Raw genomic sequence first — 16322 nt, forward strand, 5'->3', positions numbered from 1 at the left:
CTCTCCTGACAGAACTGTAGCAGCATGTTCAAATTTCTGTACTGTCTACAGTTACCTCACACGTGTACGTGACCCAGGTCTTTTAGGAATTAGAAATGAACATAGAATGTCTACTCCTCTGCTTTGGATACCTTTGGTTACTGGAAAATTATAATTTTCACAAGACAAGACAAGTGTATGCTAACTATGCTTGTATGAGTCTTTAAAAGTAGTGTTAATATTTTAATACAAAATAGTGTCTGCAGTTATCATTGGTTTTTAGCTGTCCTTTGGACATTATGGTTTTCCTTTGTTTTTTAGTTTGGCCATTTTCATTTGATTTGTAGTTATGCAGCGTGGATTGCCTCATGATGAGGTACTCATCGAAGCAATATGAGTTTAAATATGCAATGGATAGTTGGCAAATCCATTTAACATTGATTAGCTTCATGAACATATTTTTCCTCCCCTCAGTAACTTACATTTTCTTCCTTCAGTTTCTACCGCTGATAATAGCACGATTCAGTCAAGGAAAGGGGGAGCGGTGTATTTATACGCATATACATTTTCCCTCTTGCTTGAATGTAACTCTTTCCTTCTACTCACCCCCTCCCCCCCCCCCCCCCGGTCTCTCTTTTACAACTTCCTGTCAGAGGAATGCGCCCAGTTGTTGTTGGTGGGATAAAGAGATTTATGCCCCCAGCTTTAGCTGTATGTGGTGCGGTCTGTGTAAGCCCACAGGAATGCCTGCCCCTGTGACGCCAGGCAAACGGCCCCTTCCTCTCCCCGCCAATTAACTTCTAATTAGCACCGCGGGGGAGAGGGGTTAGGGGCCGTCGTTTACCCAACAATGGGGGTCTATAATTATCCTTTCACACAGCGCTCCCTTAAAACGCGGAGGAGACAGGAGGCGGGAGGTGGGAGGAGGTGGGAGGTGGTCTGTAAAGAGAGCAGCGTGAAGCCTCAATGCCTCCCATGAACAGGACGAGCCGCGAACGCTGACCAAAATGGCCGCCCACCGCACGGGCAGGCAAGGTCCGATTCTCTGGGTTTTGCGGATCCCGGGCTCGAGAGTTTCCGATTGGTCGGGTGCGGTCGGAACGCCCCGCCCACTGAGCCGGTCCACCGGCCTCGTCTCGGGGGGCCGCTGCGCCTGCGGGGGATTTTGTTACAGCCGTGCACCATGCTGATCGCAGGGTGTCTGATTGGCTCGGTTAATGGCCCCCCCCCCAGCGCTGTTAGTTATTGGGGAATTAATACTGGTGTTTATCAGCTCAGCATCCAGCTGTGTGACTGCGTAATGTATCAAGTGCAGCCTGGGAAAGTAGAAATGAATTAAATGTACATATTAGCCGAAGCAGTGCAGCCAGTGGTTCCGTGTGTGTGCGTGTGTGTGCGCGCGCGCGTGTGTGTGTGTGCGTGTGTGTGTGTGTGTGTGTGTGTGTGTGCTTGCGCACGCATTCGTCGGGTCTGTGCTAAGAATGAAATGAAGGCCATCTGCGAGCTATTTACGCGCATGTTTGTCTGGTTAAAAGTTTACTGCGGAACTTCATTAGCCCAAATGGCTCGGCCAGAGAGACGGTAGGGAGGGTTTTTCTAGTTCACGTCGATAAACGGTAAACACTTTAGGCTTTAACCCCCCCCCCAGAGGGTCCGCGGTGCTCTCCGATTCGTTTTTTCGTTTCTGCCGGTGGGCCTCGCTAACCGGAGCTGCGCTCTCTGGCCTCGCTCCTGTTTTCGGGAGCGGGCGGCCATGTTCCTCCCTCCAGCGCGCGTGTGAGGAGCGGAGAGGAAGTCTCGGCACGCTGGGCTTATCTGCTCTTGCGATTGGACCAACACCTGTGGGATCGGTTGGAAAGCCAACTGCGAGCCAGGCCTAATCATCCCATCAGTGCCCCACCTCACTAATCCTCGCTATTCTGGTTGAACGGAAGCAGATCCCTTCAGCAATGTTCAAACATCTATTAAAAAGCCTTCCCAGAAGAGTGGAGGTTGTTATGGCAGCAACGGGTGCACCAACTCCATATTAATGCCCATCATTTTGGAATGAGATGTTGGATGTCAGGTGTCCCCATACTTTTGGCTGTATAGTGTATAACCGGTTATTTGTTGATGTCTGAAAGCGTGAGTGAGCTCCTATCTCCCTGCTTTGCCCTGAGGGGCACGTCCTCATTTGCCCAACAAGTGCTGGAGATTTGCATGTCGCTCAAAAAGGCAAATTGAGGGAGACTTTAAAAAATTTGAATATTCATATGAACATCACAGAGGACATGGATTTGAGTTAAATGCTTTAGCTGTCAGTGGCTGCGTTAATTCAGGACTCAGTGTTTTTATGCAGGAAAAAGAGCCAAAATGCACTCTGTTCTATAAATTCCGATATTCCAAGGTTTTATTTTACTTTTTTAAAAAATCTTTAGGATGCCAGTGGGCGATGATCCAGACTTGGTAAACAACACAATTAGTTTGCATGTGAAACAAACAAGTGCACTGTTCTTGCTCTGGATCTTTCTTCTTATTCTTCCCATTTTGTAAACACTACCTAGTGCTACAGGTTTTATACTGCCCATTCATGATGAATGCCATATTATCCTACCATGCGCAGATGCCTGCTATTCAAAATCTTAATGATTCTAATTATAGTTTATTAATTATTAGCAATTAAAGATGCAAAAATTTCCTAAGGAAACATTACCCTCCCAACATGTCCTTCTTACCTGACCAGTTGTTTAAAAAAAAAAAAAAAAAAAAACCTGAAATGCTGCCATTTTTGTTGTACTTGTGACGTGAGCTTCCAAGCTGATTAATAATGACTCGGTAGTTATTATAGTGCTAATTTTACAGTAATATCACAATAGACAAGGCATCATGCATTTCTAAAACAGGATGTTTAGTCGCAAACTGACATACCGCTGTATGAAAAGTGCATTCAGCTACCGGCGGCTGTGTCATTTACTCTAACCCAGGTACCTAGGCTACGTTAATATTTCCAAACTTAATGAATATTGCTCCCTTAACCATAAAAATGCTTATGCTTATTTGTTTCATGTCTGAGCACCACCCCCACTTCCTCCAGGTTCTTTCACTCTTCTTTGTGCTGTAAGGCCTTTTCCTTTTTTAACCACTGACCGTGGCTTCCTTCCCTTGTCTGCTGGTCCCCCTCCCACCGCCCAATCAGTGAAAGGCTCTTAAAAAACAAAAACATTAAAGGAGGAAAAAAAGGCGACTCATTGTGACATCGTCATGAAACCCTTTTTTCATCCGTTTTGTCGTTTGACAAATGGAGTTCTTTTCCCTGGCCTTGTCTGTCTGTCTCTGTCTGTGTGTCTGTCTGTCTGTGTGTGTGTGTGTGTGTGTGTGTGTGTGGGTGTGTGTGTGTGTGTATATGTGTCTGTCTGTCTGTCTCTGTCTGTGTGTGTGTGTGTGTGTGTGTGTGTATATGCATCTGTCAGTCTGTCTGTCTGGCTTTGTGTGCAGCCTGAGTGCCAGTAGTAGTGTCTCGTTCTGGCGGAACTTGCTAGAATACAGCGACGTTCAGCACCTGAACTTGAGCAGTGGCATTCATCATCTTGACAGCTCATTTTGTTTTATCGCTGCGGTTGGGACAGCGACTGGGAGTGGTGGCGGTCCCTGGATCAACACCCAGGGTTCAGGCTCGCTTCCCAGGTGGTGCGTCTGCTGGGCACCGGGCCCTGCAACTCTTTGCCTTTCACCAGCTGTGGCGATGGAGCTGTGGAGGCGCGGCAAGGCATCTGCCACTCGTGTTGTTGTGTGATGTCATGATAGAATGGGGCGGCAGTGTAGTGTAATGGGTAAGGAACTGGGCTCGTAACCGAAAGGTCGCGGGTTTGATATCCGGTTAGGACGGTGCTGTTTTGCCCTTGAGCAAGGTTCCTAATCTGCATTGCTTCAGTATATATCCAGCTGTATAAATGGATGCAATGTCAATGCCGTGTAAAAAAAGTTGTGCAAGTCATTCCGAGTAAGAGCGTCCGCTAAATGCCTGTAATGTAATGAATGATGTCATTGGTGGGATTCTAAGAAAAGGGAAGTTACATCGCCGCCTGAGCAGCAGAAGACTTGGTCTGTAGATGCCCTGTGGAGAGTGTGGGCCTGGCCTACAGGCTGCCAAAGACGGAGAGAGATTTTATTCGTTAACAAAGCCCCCCCCCCCCCCCCCCACCCCACCCACTTTACTGAGGGTCCAAGAACCCTAACCTACATTATTATTGTTGACGTAGTAGTTGCTGCTACGATTGCTGTTTTACGTAAAGAATCGCTTTGGCATTACTATGCTGATGTGTGGTCATGCCACATGAAGCTTATTTGAATTGGAGAGTGAGAGGAAGGGAGAGAGAGGGAGAGAAGGAGAGAGAGAGAGAGGGAGGGAGGGAGGGAGGGAGGGAGGGAGGGAGACAGAGGGAGGGAGCGATTGAGAGAGGGAGCATGTCTGTGTCTGATTCTAAATCCTTAGGCTTTACAGGAATGAAGCCCTCGCCCAGGAAAATGTGATGTGTGCTGTTTGAGTGATGCATAAAACAGATGGGCGAGCAGCGCCCGGGAGACCAGAGGACCTGAGACACTGTTAAAAGGCCCTTTTCTATTAATGAACCCAGCAAAAATATAATAACAATAGTCATGTGTAGAGCCCATAGAGTAGTAATGACCTCAAAAATGGAGCATAGAGCTCACTCACTTATGCAAAACGCGCGCAGACACACACATACACACATGCACGCAAGCACACACACACACACCCCCACACATGCACATGCACGCACATGAACGCACGCACGCACACACACACACACACACCCACACACATGCACACACCCACAAACATGCACACGCACACACACACACACACATACACGGACACACACACAAACACACATCCATGCACACACACACATGCACACACGCGCGCACACGGACTCACTCAAACAGGATGTTGATAATATCTACAGTAAGGAGTGGAAAGAAGAATGATTTGTGTTGTTGAGGTCGTAGGGTCAATACAATCCACCAGGGTGCCATTGGCGTTAGCTGAACACCGCCCCCCCAACCTTCCCGTTCTTCCAGCACTGATGGGCTTCCTCCCAGCTGTACCCCCCCCCCCCCCCCCAAGCTGGGTTCCTGCTGCTCCACATTCCCCGACAGGCCTGATTTCACAGCCCTCCCCAGTGTCCCCCCCAAAGCCCCCCCCTTTGTTGCTTAGTGCAGGTGGACATGAGGCTGGCCTACACCCCTCCCTCAACCCCCAGACCTTATTTTACGACCCGTCCTGCTCTGTCCCACGGCACAGTGCTTGGAGGAGGGGTAGTGCTCTTCGCTCATCTGTAATGTGAAATGGTTATTTTATGCACCAGGAGGGGGCGCTGTCACAGCTGAAACTCCATGCTACTCCATGCTGAGCGAATGGGCCCGTTCTCTGTGCAAAGAGATTGCTCTGTGCCCAGTCCACAGGCTTAGCTTGTGAACCGCCTGTGTCTGATTTAAATCTGAGAAATGGGATAATTACCGGACATACTGAAAGGCTTTCATCGACTATCACACCATGCAGTACCTCACATTTAAAAAAAAGAAGGTCCTGGTTGTCCCTGTAGTCGCAGCAGCCGTTGTTCCGCATCGTGTCCAGGTTGTCCCTGGTTTTTTGGCTGACTCTCCTCTCCTCTCTTCTCCTCTTCCCAAAGTTCCTCCAGATGAAGTGGCCTCTTCTGGACCTTCCGACACCCCCAACCCTCAAGGACTCCAGATCCCCCACCCACGGACACCTGGTGAGTGTTCTCGCCCCCCCCCCCCCCCCCATCACATTGTGTAATCCCTGCACAGGTGGATTATTACATTACAGGCATTTAGCAGACGCTCTTATCCAGAGCGACTTGTATCCAGTCATATAGCTGGGTATATACTGGAGCAATGCAGGTTAAGTATCTTGCTCAAGGGTACAACAACAACAGTGTCCTAGTGGGGAATCGAACCTGTGACCTTTAGGTTACAAGACCAGCTCCTGAGCCATTATGCTACGCTGCCACGCAGATGACTCACTGGAGTTAGGAGCAGGACTTCGCCACATTCTTTCCCATTCTGTCTTTATCTTATCGTCCTCGGGGGCGGGGCGAAACCTGGGGTTGCTCACCTCGTCTGACCCCCCCCCCCCCCCTTCCCCCCCACACCAGAACGACATGTTACACCCGAGTGAGATTTTATCACGGACTTGATCAGTCAGTCAGTCAGTCAGACAGACAGGGCAACGATTGTGTATATGCAAACTCCCGGGGGGTGGGGAGGTGGGGAGGGGGTTAGTGATTTTAGCTCGGAGCGGCTCGGCTGGGGGGGGGGGGAGAGAGGGGGTCAGGCGTCGCTCGGCTCATCCGGAGCAGCGTGGGATTATTTTCACACCCCCTGCCTCGTCCGGGGGGGGAGGAGGGGGGGGGGGGGGGGGAGGGGGGCAAATCTTCACCCCTCTGGCCCCCGTTGGCATGCCATGCCTGGAATGCTCGCCTCTCCAAACTGCGCTTAATTCCCTCTGGAGTCCGCGGTGTTCCGCGCGTGTCTGCGAGCGTGAGCCCCACCGTCTGTCTGTCCATCTGTCCGTCTGTCCGTCTGTCTGTCTGTCCGTCTGTCTGTCTGTCCGTCCGTCCGTCCGTCCATACGTATGTCCCCAGAGGAGTCATTATGCTTGCATGGCCCCATAAATAAAGTGCTCGTTGCCTGTGTCTTTGTGTGTCTGTGTGTGAGTATGTGTGAGTTTGTGTGTGTGTGTGCATGTGTGTGTGGGGTGGGGGGGTCATGGTGTTGGGGGCAAGAGGTTTTTAGGGGGATCAGATTTCCGAGTTCTCTCGGGGGGTCGGGGGAAGGGGGGGGGGGTCGGGTTTGGGGCTGATGATGGAAAAACCTTGGCTGGGCAGTTTGAGTCATCGCAGGGCAGCTGTGAGCTCTCAGGAGGGGGGAGTATGTAAGGTGGTGTTCACTGCATCCTGAATACTGTCCAGCTGTGCCCTGTATGCTGATCGGGCGAACCAGCCTGTCCGGCTGCATTGTATATGCTGATTGGGTGAACCAACCCGTTCTGCAGTGTCCTGTATACTGATTGGGTGAACCTGCCTGTCCCAAAGTGCACGTTGGACAGGCTCTTTTCAAGGGTATGTGAAGTGAGACTTCAGAAACCTTCTTGCTGCCAAACTTTTTCCACCCATGGTGGGAGTATCACATCATAGGGTCATTGCGGCAAGTGAAGTGGTGCATTGTGGGATGCACAGTCACTTCTGCTTGGTCAGTGCTTGCACTGGAGTCAGGATGTCCACCTCACCTCGGGCTCGGAACACTCCAGTTTATCTGTTGTGCCCCGTTAGGATTGTCCGACATGACCGTCCAGACGATCGACGCTTGGGGATTCGGGCAGTGCGTTTCACACCATGAGCGCAAAGTTAGATGCCTCGTGTGTCGCGGGACTTGTTTTCGCCAAGATGACTAACTCTTCTCCCTTGGTTGGAGGACTGGCTCTCAGAGGTGTGTCATTTTGGCATCGTTCCATCGGAAATATTAGTATAATGTTCAGCGCCATCCCCAGAGGGGGCAAAGGGGCATCCCTGAAGAGCCTTTAATGCAGCCGGGTTGCCCCTAATCCAGCTGTGGTGGGGGATGTTGGGGGTTTGGGAGGGGTGGGGAGGGTAGGGGGTACGTTGCAGTGATATCTGTGCTGTGCCTGTTCATTCTGGAGCTGCAGTGGAGGTCAGTGAGAGAGTGCATGCATGTGGGTGCTGTATGCGGGAGACTTGTCTGCATTTGGCCCCTGGTTTGGCCCCTGGTTTGTCTGTAAGTCCATCCCTTGTCTGGAGGGTCCTTCCCTCGATGTCCAGCTGAGGGAGAGAGGTGGCCTGTAGGTGGCGCAGTAGCCCTGGTTTTGCGCGGTGGGGCTATTTGATTTGCCGGTCCGGTCCTGCTCTGTTGAATGCGCTCGAGCAGGTGCGTTTTAAGAGATGAGCGGTCTGGACACCTCCAGGACCGCGGGACGGGGCGCACGGCCTCCCCTCGCTGTTCTCGCTCCCCCTTTGCAAATTCGGGTTGTAGCCTGTCTCGTCCCTGCGGAGCCTGTCTGGCCATCGCATGAACCGTGGGTTTCTGGAGCCGGCGGCAACGGGGTGTTTTTATCGCCCCCTGGTGGAGGCAAGCGAAGGGTGCGCCCATGTCATTACACTGTGGTGCACCCAAAAGAGGAAGGCTCTTTTCTGTAGCGTTTTTTGATGTGGACGCTATGGGTTTTTTTTCTTCCTCTGAAAATTGAAGACAGAGTGACAGTTTAATGGCTGTCTTCGAACCGCAGGCTTTAGCTGGAGTTCTGTGAGGCCCTGCATGGCTCTCAGTGCAGTGGCCCCGCTGCAGTGTAATGGGGGGGGGGGGCTCTTGTTAATCTCGTTAGGGGAATGTGAGCGTCGCCAAATTGCTGAGTCGGGTCTTGAGGGCTTCCGCTTGTGACCGCAGTCACTGGTGAGTCTGTTCTGTGTTCTCGCTGTGCCTCTGAACATAGCCTAAATCGCTGAGTGTGCGTGTTTTTATATTTATATTTATATATATATATATATGGACACACAGCTGTCTTCGGTGAAATGGTAGAACATACGCATATAAATACTATGAAGTAAAAGCTGATTGTACCTTTGTTTCACATGTTCATCTTTTGATATCAAATCCAACTGGCTTAAGTGTATAGAAAAAGAACAAATTTCACTCTACTGTTCCCGTACTTTTGGAGGCCACTGTATTTGTATAACTGTTTTTCTCTTAATTTAGCTCTGTTTTCTGCAATTCACATGTGGTTAAAGTGTACATTCTCAGCTTTTATGTGAGGGTATTTTTGTTTGTTTTGGTTTCACAGAGTAGAAATTACTGCACTTATATATAAGTGGTGTAGTCTTACAGGCAGGGGTCAGTCAGTGATGTTTTAGAGAGCAGGAGGCTTTAATAAAAAAACTCTTTCTCTCTCGCTCACTTTCTTATTCTCCTTACTTCTTTTTCACTGTGGCTGTGTCCAAATCACCCTCCTAACAACTGTGTCCTCAAAGTATGCGCTGTCTACTAGGCAGGCAGCATGTAAAGTACACTACTTTTTTTGCCTACTTAACTTTCTCATACGCTGTACTCAACAGCTACACTCAATTTCAGGCAAGTCCTCTGACATGGGACTCTGACATGGCCTGTATCTTTCTCTTCTGTAAGTATGGGCCTGGTCCAAATCAGCCCACTTGCCTACTGTTGAGTACACAAGTCGTATACAAGTTGTGTACTCAATGGTAGACACGTGCTCCAATTTGGACACGGCCGTAGCCACTGTGCCAGAGCTCACCACTGCCCCCTGGTGGTAGCCACGTTTCCTGTAAGCCTGGGTGTTAGTGGTGGGAATTCTGTATTCCTGTAAAGTCTCCTGTTGCTTTGTTTGTTCTTAGCAGAGTGGCCAGAGAAAAGGTAAACAGTCACCTGAAGTTACACTCGTATCACCTCATAGGGGAATCTCAGGGAATGGACAGCATATTCAGCTTTGTAGTTGTTGAATTAAAATGTGAAATCTTAGCACCGATTAGCTTTTCTGTGCGGTGGGAGCTTTGCTGGAGTAAATTTGCAACGGCAAGGAAAAGGTGGTTGGGGGGTGGGGGGGGGAGAGGGTGCCGGTGCCGGTGAAGAGCTCACATTAACGCCGTGTTAAATACGGTCCAGGCTGACAGCCCACAGACGGCTCACACACTTGTGTGTCCCGCTCCAGTCCGCCCCAGACAGGAACCCGCAGCGCTCAATAAGAGCCCTGTTCCCTGCAGCAGCCTGCTAGTGCCCGGGGAGGGGGGTGGGGGTAGGGGGTAGGGGGCGGGTGGTGTAAGGCCAGGGTAACAGAACCCCCATTCTCCGTCCACCCACCCCCTCCCCTCCCCCCATCCCCACCCCAGCCGAATGAGATGTGCTGGGCTGACAAACCTCTCATTCATACTGGCAGACATGGAAAATGACTGCACTGCTGAGCAGCATTTCCTAGGACCAGAAATACTGTTAATATTGTTATTATTATAATTTTTATTACTATTATCATTATTATTATGATCCCTGTTATTATTATTACTGCTACTGCTACTGGTAGGGCTGCACGGTATCTCGAATCACAGGTTTTTAAAGTATGATGAGAATAACTGTTGCCGTGGGGTGTATTGGCAGACTTTCTTTTCTTTCTTTAATCGCACCTGATGCGGTAGTAAATAATCAGACCAGAGGCCACGTGAAATGCTTCCAAGAAAAGAATATCGCTGATATCTGTTGGCTGTTGCCAAGACAAAAGTAAAAAAAAAAAAATCACATGATCACATAGCCAATCAGCAGCAAACTGTCTTCTATGTTATCATGTGATCATTTTTGTAAAAAATTACATGGAATCCGCAAGGCCTTGCTGCTGATTGGCTGTCTTATCAACAGCCAACAGATATGAGTGATATTTTTTTTGGAAGCATTTCACGTGGCCTCTGACGTCAGATCATTTACTACCGCATCAGGTACGATTGGTGATTGCGCACGGACTCTGTACGTGCTGACACAGCACTAGGAGCAGGTTCTGGCCCAGTCGGGTCATGAAGAGTTCACAGAATCTATTAACGACGGGTAATTAAAGTCTCCTTTTCTTTTCGACCCGATAAGTGGTCTAATATGAGGCGTCTTGGGCAGAAAGTGTACCGCTGTTGTGCAGCTCACAGAGTGCCTCGCAGCCTCGTGTGAAACGCTGGGGCGATGGCGTCGCTGGGCGAGGCGGCTCCAGGAAGGGCTCTTCCTGTTGGCGAAAGGTGGCGGTCCGCTTGACTGGCCGGGCGAGCGAAGGGGGGCGTGGTCTCTGGCGCGATGCTGAATCCGTGCTCTCCTGTGTTTCCGCCCCCCCCCCCTCCAGTCCAACAAGGTGCCGGTGGTGCAGCACGCCTCCCACATGCACCCCCTGACGCCCCTCATCTCCTACAGCAACGACCGCTTCTCCCCCACCAGCCCCCCCACGCACCTCTCCCCGGAGATCCTGGACCCGAAAACAGGTACGCAGCGCCCCCCCACCCCCCAGAGTCTGCCGTGGATCCCTGTCCTGTTTTGTCCCCTGAATCGGAATCTACCCCTCTGCCCCCCCCTCCCCAACCCTCACTCACCCCCCGTCTCTGTCTCTCTCTCTCTCCAGGTATTCCGCGGACCCCTCACCCCTCGGAGCTCTCGCCGTACTACCCCCTCTCGCCCGGGGCGGTCGGGCAGATCCCTCACCCCCTGGGCTGGCTGGTGCCGCAGTGAGTCGCCCGTTTTCTGCCCACCCTCACAGTCAGGGCAGTTCATACAGACACAGACAGATGGGCCCTACAGATAGATCAGCCCTCACAGACGGCTCTGCTCATGGAAGGGTCCTCTTAGCCAAGCGCACTGTCATTGCTGTGCTTGACCTCCAGACCTCTCTGGACCGGGCAGTGACCAGGTGTTCTCTGTGTCACAGATTGAGGATTCAGTTTCAGAAGCTGTGTCTGATTTCTACGCTGAGCTCTCTCTCTCTCTCTCTCTCTCTCTCTCTCTCCCTCTCTCTCTCCTCCCCTCTCTCTCTGTAGACAGGGGCAGCCCGTGTACTCTCTCCCTGGGGGTGGCTTTAGGAGCCCTTATCCTGCGCTCGCCATGAACGCGTCCATGTCCAGGTGAGCGCTGTCCCGCTGCGGGAGCGGGACGTCCCTTCTGATCTCCCTCTCCATCAGCCTCCCCAGATCACCCTGTCTCTCAGCCTCCCCCTGACCTCCCTGTCCGTATCTCCCACCAGTCTGGTGTCCAACCGCTTCTCCCCCCACATGGTGCCCCACCCGCACCATGGCCTGCACCAGACGGGGATCCCCCACCCCGCCATCGTCTCCCCAGCCGTCAAGCAGGAGCCCAACGGCGACGGCGTCGGACACTCCGCTCACACGTAAGCGCCAGCCGGCCCCAACCACACCCGCACCACCGCTGCGCATGCCACATGGCTGGTTTGAGCTGTGTCGTGACTGCGTTTCCCATGGTGCATCTGTGCAGGAAGTCCTCGGGGTCAGCGAAGAGGGAAGAAGAGAAGAAGCCCCACGTTAAGAAGCCATTGAACGCCTTCATGCTCTACATGAAGGAGATGAGGGCCAAGGTGGTGGCCGAGTGCACTCTGAAGGAGAGCGCTGCCATCAACCAGATCCTGGGCAGGAGGGTGAGTGTGTCTGTGTGTGTGTGTGTGTGTGTGTGTGTGTGTGTGGGTCTGAGGCAGTCAGAGACACTCCCTCAAGAGTGGAAGTATGGCAGTATTGTAGTAATTTACAAGAAGAGGGACAAGGCCATTTGTGGGAACAGCCATGTCTCCCTTCTCACTGTCGCCAGTGAAGCACTAGTGAAGGCAGTCCATCAGCCACAGAGGGGTTCAGCGTCTACTGGACGCCAGCCTTTGGTGGAGGAGGTCTGCCCTGAGACTCCGGCTGTGGGGTCTGCGACTACATCTGACCCCGTGTGTCTCACCTAAAAAAGGGGGGACTCCTGCATCAGCCCCCACAGCCATCTACAGTGGCACTGGTGCCGGGAGCACGAAAACATCCCCCCCCCCCCCCCCCCCCCCCCCCCCTACTCCTCCCCCCACATCCCTCACCAAGAGCCAGAGCCCCCGGGGGCAGCTCATTGTGATTGTTATCGTGTGTGGATGATAGCACTGACTGTGGGTGTGTGTGTATTTTTGAGCGTTGTGTGTATAGGTGGTGATGGCTTGCGTTTTTGTGTTGACAGTGGCACTCTCTGACGAGGGAGGAGCAGGCCAAGTACTACGAGCTGGCGAGGAAAGAGAGACAGCTGCACTCCCAGCTCTACCCGGGCTGGTCAGCACGGGATAACTATGTGAGTCACTAACACGTGCGTGTACACACACATACGTACACACTCACACACACGCAGGCACGCACATACACACTCACACACACTCACATGCGCATACACACACACACACACACACACACAAGAGACTGGGAAACACACTCACACTCATCACAGAATTTGATGCACATATGCTACTACATGCTCATCTGTAGGGTCTGCTAATAGCCGTCTAATGCATCTTTACACAGAGGCTTTCACAACACTGCATTATGGCAACACTATTAGACACACTGGCTCGCTCGCTGAACCTAACTCGCTCAGTCGCGGGCCTGCTTGATTATTCACACGTGCAAACACACACACACACACACACACACACACGCTCATACACGTATACGCACTTTGTGAACTCCACAGCGTGTGCAGTCAGTTCCTGTATTGGCTAGTTTGATGGACAGTGCACACGTGCTGTTTCAGGTGTAGTAACCGTTCGGTTTGCTCCTGCAGGGAAAACGGAAGAAGAGGAAGCGAGACGGTAAAAGGCCTGACTTAACAGAAGGTAGGAGGCCGTCGTCTGACCGACCCGAAGAAATCTTAATTTCACGCTGCGGTGTTCCGTTTTTTTATTGGTTCGTACGAGCATGACAGCACTTTGTAGCTCCGCCCACTATGAGGGCTGGCTCACTCCCCTCCTTTCAGTAGCTCTGCTTGAGGGAGGGAAAGATTAAAACGACTCTCCCTGCTGTGATGTTGGACTCCTCCATGTTTGTCTCCGACCTGCATAATTTAAAGCAGTCCTTAGATGCTTTACTTGAAGGCATCCTAGGATTTTTACCTTGAGAATATTCTAGAATAATCATGCTCAGTCATATCTGTGATGCACTGACAATCTCTGTCTCTGCACACATTTGCCAAATCCGTAATGTGTGTCCTGTCACGTACGCTTTATGGCCCTGTTACTCTAATCACTGCCCTAAGGGTCCAAGTACTGCTGGTTTTCCACCCTCCCTTTACCTGGGAGTCAGGTGTGAATGCAGTCTGGCCAATCAGTAGCGCTAATTGTTCAGCTGATTTACCTGGGGGAGAAGAAAACCAGGGCCGGATTTGGATTCCGGGTCCAGATTTGAGTATCCGTGCCTTATGGCGTATAACTCAAGTGTTACGGGTTTTCTGTTTGTTTTGTTGAACAGACGTGATCCTGTGTCAGAGCAAGAGGCCGTTCGTGCCGCACATGCCCCAGGAGAAGCCGTGCGCCAGCCCCGCCTCCTCCCACGGCTCCATGCTGGACTCCCCCGCCACGCCCACGGCGGCCCTGGCCTCCCCGGGCGCGCCCGCCCCCACCCACTCCGAGCAGGCCCAGCCCCTCTCCCTCACCACCCGGCCCGAGGGCCGCCCGCGTCCCCCCTTCCCCCTGCTGAGCAGGGCCTCCGCGGCCCCCCCCCTCCTCCTCCTCCTCCTCCTCCTCCCTCTCCCCCTGCTCTTCCTCAGCAGCCTCTCCGCCCGGCGTCTCCCTCCACCGGACCACGCCCCTCCTCCTCTCCCGCCCGATGGCCTTCTCCTCCCTGCCGCCCTCCATGCTGTCTCCGCCCACCTCGCTCCACTCGGCAGCGCATTCCCATCATGCCCTGTTTCAGTCTCAGCCCCTCTCCTTGGTTACCAAATCGACTGACTAAATAGCAAAATTCAAAAAAAGAGCGGTTTGGTTTTTCCCCCCGTTTTTAATGCTGTATATTGCTTTGTACCTCATTTTTATATAGGTGCTAGACCAAGTTTTTTTTTTTTTTTTTACAAATGTATATGAAAAAGGAAGAAAAAAAAATTGGTCAATATTTGACCACCACCTCTTGTATTTGGCTTCTCTCTGAAACTAAGTGTATTTTTGTAAAGTTTTATTAAAGAACTGGTTACTTTTCTCATACTAATTTCTCTAATGTGCTACTTACAAAACAAAAATGTATAAAATATTTCCTTTTTTTTAAAAAGAAAGTAAAAACATTATACAGTTTTTTTTTTTTAGTTGAAACCTGACTAATGATGCTAGTTTTGAGTTTATTACCCACTACTGCTCATCCCTTCTCAGTGTGAGCTGTGAAACACTAGTAAAAAACCCCTGAACGCTCACTCCTTCTTTCCAGAGGATTGCAGGGATGAAACTTCACAGCCCAAAAACACTCCACTCAGGACACCGTTGTGGTTCGGGAGGCTGAACAAACGGTCCAAAATGGCCGCCACATCAGCTAGTCGCAAGGCTCGACTGTTTGACCAAAGGCAAATAAACAGCAGGCCTTAACTTCTCGGGTAGCTGTGCTGGACCCCCTCCCTCACTGTCAGCTGGAACTAAAAAATCTCTGCACCTGTTTCCCTGGGGGACACAGTTTAGAGCGCCCCCCCCAGAAGGACAGTAGTTGTGCCAAAGATAAGTAGATCATAGTATGCCTTGTTCTTCAATGGGAAGAGATTGCCACGCACAGAAGCTGTTATTGAACACTAATGCTTAATACTTTGCCAGTAGGTTTAGAAAATCTTGCGTTTTTGGGAGGATGGAGCTGATTGGCTGTGCTGTCGGGAAGATGGCACTCTGGTTGGATTTCCTCTGGGAAATTTGCCTCTCAGAAAACCCACATCCTGATCTGTCCCATTTTATCTTTCACGTTTTCTAAGTTTTGTATTTTTTTATTGTGAAAATCTTGTTCTCAAGTTCTATTAAACCGTGAAATTAAAATATAAAAGTTTGAAAGTTCTAATGAGTTTTTAATTTTTACTGACAAGTTACATCACACATTGCATCATTCCTGACTTTTATTTGTGTTCTGGGTGGACTTCATGGGATGATTGGATTCTCTTGTACTCAAAGGGTATTTTCTTGTATTTGTTTCTTGTGTTCAGAAACGGTCAAGTTGTAACAAAAGGACAACAAAATCATTACTGGGCTTGTTTTTACAGGCCACTTTGGAATGGAAAAGGAATCGATGCCTGGGAGCAAATCAAAATATGGTGATAAACTCCTCATCCTTTCCCCAACCTTCACCTCTATAACTGCCCACTTGCGTTCTGGAACACTGCTGTAACGTTTGAATTTGATTCAGTTATTGGTTGGAACAGTGTGGCACTGGGGATATAACGTGGTCATTTATTAAGAAAGAAAACATGGTGCATTGAAGGCTTTATATGGACTTTTGGGAGAGTGGGTCAGTGTGGGTCAATCCTAGAGTTTTGCACTGGTGTGTGGGTGCGCAGACGTTTGGCCGAGCCTATGCTGGGCTGGCTGTGGTCTGTGCTGGGTGTTGTGGCTGACCCTGCTTGGTTGTATTAGTGAAGGAGCGTAGCCTCTCGAGACCTTGAAGGTTCCCAAGGTAGGGCACTGTCATCGACACAAGAAGCACACTTCCTAATGTGCACAACGAAGCTGCATTAATTTGTCAATCAGCCCAGTTTGACCTTTAAGAGAGAAAATTCTGATTGGATTGAAAATAAATCAAATG

The 16322-nt window shown here is 50.7% G+C and overlaps 1 pseudogene; it reads left to right on the forward strand.

Annotated features, from left to right (window-relative positions):
* LOC118213332 overlaps nt 1-15580 on the forward strand; it is a 34507-nt pseudogene extending 18927 nt beyond the window's left edge.
* Nucleotides 15581-16322: the final 742 nt, after the last annotated feature.

The sequence above is a fragment of the Anguilla anguilla genome, chromosome 14 (genome assembly GCF_013347855.1).
Source record: "Anguilla anguilla isolate fAngAng1 chromosome 14, fAngAng1.pri, whole genome shotgun sequence".
Lineage (NCBI taxonomy): Eukaryota > Metazoa > Chordata > Actinopteri > Anguilliformes > Anguillidae > Anguilla > Anguilla anguilla.